Source organism: Schistocerca piceifrons, chromosome 4 (assembly GCF_021461385.2).
Source record: "Schistocerca piceifrons isolate TAMUIC-IGC-003096 chromosome 4, iqSchPice1.1, whole genome shotgun sequence".
Taxonomy (NCBI): Eukaryota; Metazoa; Arthropoda; class Insecta; order Orthoptera; family Acrididae; genus Schistocerca; species Schistocerca piceifrons.
The window spans coordinates 734,334,031-734,337,596 of NC_060141.1; the positions used below are offsets into that span (position 1 = coordinate 734,334,031).

Below are 3,566 nucleotides of genomic sequence, written 5' to 3' on the forward strand. Positions count from 1 at the left end.
CTTCTGCTTCTGGATGTTTGGGCCGGACGGAGTGGCCGAGCAGTTCTAGGCGCTTCAGTCTGGCACTGCGTGACCTCTAAGGTCACAGGTTCGAATCCTGCCTCGGGCATGGATATGTGTGATGTCCTTAGGTTAGTTATGTTTAAGTAGTTCTAAGTTTTAGGGGACTGATGACCTCAGCTCTTAAGTGCCATAATGCTCAGAGGCATTTGAACCATTTTGATGTTCGAAACACCGGACTCTGAAGACGCAGTGCTGTCTGCCAGTTCCGCCTTGCCTGAGTTATTCCACTGTTGTATTGAATAGCAGACGTTAGGTAGATTTTGCAAGAGTGCAGGTCTGCGTTTAAACTGTCACTAGTTTGAGTTGCCATCCGGTCAAGTGAACACATCTTTTGGCTGCCTGTCTCATCGTTTACGAGGTGAAGCGACTTTCCCAGGTCGATCCTTAGAACACTATCTGAGGCCCTTTTCTCTCTTCATTTTGTCAGATTGTGATGATTCTTTTTTTAAAAATATATTTTAATTTTGAATTATTACTGTTTGGGCCTTCAGCCGACAAACAGTTTGAATTTCTTGTTAATAAGGCCTTCAGCCGTGAGTGTAACTTGTCTTAAGAAATTATAATTAGACAAAATATCTTAGCACTGAAATGTTGATGATTGTTCTTTAAATAGCTCTCGAAGAAGTTTAATTGCTTCTCAAAAATTTGTTATCCAGGCCTTCAGCCGTCCAACGTTTCTTGAGTTGTTACTATTGGAACCTCCAGCCAACAAATAATTCGAATTTCTTGTCAATAAGGCCTTCAGCTGTGAACGCAATTGGTCTTAAGAATATTTAATTAGATATCCTCTCTTAATAGCGAAATTTTGATGACTGTCTTTTTTAAAATGTTTTAGTATCTCTTGGAGAAGTTTAACTGGTGCTTAAGAATTTGCTATCCAGGCCTTCAGCTGGCAAATTGTTTTTTGAGTTATTACTGTTGGGGCCTTCAGCCGACAAATAATTTGAATTTCTGGTCAATAAGGCCTTCAGCCATGAGTGCAACTTTCTTAAGAATTTTTTAACTAGGCATTGTGTCTTAACAGCCAAATTTGATAACTATTCCTTATTGTCAACTTTATTTCCAATTGTTTCCAAATAAAGTGTATGTGATTTAAAAAACATCTGAGCAACCAACGGTAAATGATTATGACCCCGTCCACACAGAATCCTGCCTCTCTCTAAGAACCAGGTCTCAATAACATTGACGACGCCTCTGCGTGTTAACTACCGCGGACGAGAGACGTACCGACTGTGTTGGGAACAACCGAGCATCGACGCTGAGCGGGTACAGCAGCATCGCGTCTGGTACTGGATTTGGCTGGAGGGGACTCTTGAACAATTAGTGTGGGACAAGGAACAAGCTAAGCTGCACAGGTGACGCCCCCAAAGCTGAGCAGAGATGAGAGCTGGTGGCTGTCAATCAATAGACAAGAGACGCCGAAAGAGCTTTGGAAGGAAAAGGACGCGTCACCTCGACATCACTCCAGGTGCCCATGAATGAAAACACCAGCTCTATGATGTGATGAGATAAAGTGGATCATACCCCTCCAGATGCTTTATTGCTCAAACGTGTCCACGCTCAGTGAAACTGGTTAATGTTCTGTTTTATATCCACGGGTTTTGATATATTATAATAACTGTTAATGTTCTTCCTAATTTGTTGTTCTGAATGTACTATAATTCGACGTGCACTATGGGACCATTTGAATTACAATCACTCATTTCAGTAAAATACACTGTGGTAGTTTTTCTGTCTTAACGTACATGCAAATGTCTATAAAGTAGTGTTTCTGCTGTCTCTGCTTTCTGCAGGAAATCAGGTTACTTATGGTTGCACATTAAGATTATGTATCACTGAAGGTAAAATGTTCTAGGATACTACCCTGCTTCATTTATCTCTTCACTTTATTCGGTCGATGTTTCGACTCCTCTTCTGGTATCTTTTTCTGGATCTTAGGTGTTAACTCTTAGGTGAACACTGTACAAGGCAGCGTCGGGCGTTATCCTGCATTTACGCAGAAGAAGTGGGTTTATTGAGTAAAGTTCCTCTAGTTATCATTGGTAGGCCCTCATAATTGGGAAAAAAGGCCGTTCTCCTGTGCTAATGCTGAAGTTCTGTTAGTGGTATAATTGCAAGGCTACTGTCTATCGTCTGTGGTTTATCGTACCTGGGTATGACTGAATCAGGATAATCAAAGAAAAAGGGAATATTAATCAAAATATTATTGTTGTGCCATAGAGGTGTCTTCCTGGAAACTGTTTGTATTCCTCCCTCACCGCAATTCCGTGATCATTTCTTTGACGGTGGGAGGCCGCAAAGTCAGAAGCCGATGACGGTCTTCTGTGTTGCAGTTACGTTCATTCTTGGAAACCAAGATACCGTCTCTCTCGTAATTTTTCCTATAAATGTTGGTATCGTTAGCTATCATACATAGGTTTTTGAAATCACTGTCATGACTTGCAATTCTTCTGATGTTCCACTGCAGCAGATCTCACACTTAGTTTTAACTATACGTGGCCTGCGTAATCCTTTATGCATTCTTTTACAGGTCTTTATGTAGCTCCCATATGCACTCCGCCATAGCCAACAGTCACTTAATCGACTCGATCAGTGTGGAGGAAATCAGGTGTGTCCATTTTACGTCATAAAAGTTGTTGCGATTTTTTATTCAAAAAGTAGTGTGTGTACCATTGTTCCCTAAGATTCAGCTGACGCGGTCAGTAACACAAGAAATGTCAGAGCGAGCAGGCTGTTCCTCAATGAGATTTTCACTCTGCAGCGGAGTGTGCGCTGATATGAAACTTCCTGGCAGATTAAAACTGCCTACCGGACCGAGACTCGAACTCGGGACCTTTGCTTTTCGCGGGCAAATGCTCTACCAACTGAGCTACCCAAGCACAACCTCACAGCTTTACTTCTGCCAGTACCTTGTCTCCTACCTTCCAAACTTTACAGAAGCTCTCCTGCGACCTTGCCGAACCAGCACCCTTGAAAGAAAGGATACTGCGGAGACATGGCTTAGCCACAACCTGGGGGATGTTTCCAGAATGAGATTTTCACTCTGCAGCGGAGTGTGCGGTCTTGTGCCGCGAAAGACAAAGGTCCCAATTTCGAGTCTCGGTCCGGCACACAGTTTTAATCTGCCAGGAAGTTTCAGGCGGTTCCTCGTCCTTTGTGTTAGACCAACCAAAATTTCGTTCGAAAGCCCTGTCTATGGCCAAACCATCGTAGCCGTTGGCCATTGTCTTCTTTAAAAAATCCACCTTCGACTCCAAACTGGTAGTACCACTGATGTGAAAGATACGTGCTGGTGGGGTGCTGATCACTGGTTGCTTCTGGGCTGGGTGGTGACATGTAAATATCTATTTGGGTTAGTAATCTGTCCATACACTCTTTCCTAGAGTGCTGGAAGATCTTCTATGTACCAACACATGTAAAACGAGAGAGCGACCTTATACTCTACCTCAGACATGATGATGAGTTTGGCTTGCATCTTATTTAAGAAATAGAAGAATTTTTGA

General features: G+C 42.6%; 1 non-coding gene across 1 annotated transcript; it reads right to left on the reverse strand.

The window, feature by feature from the left end:
- Positions 1–2,868: 2,868 nt before the first annotated feature.
- Positions 2,869–2,943, reverse strand: Trnar-gcg. The gene has a single exon. It is a non-coding gene; the product is annotated as a tRNA-Arg (tRNA).
- Positions 2,944–3,566: the final 623 nt, after the last annotated feature.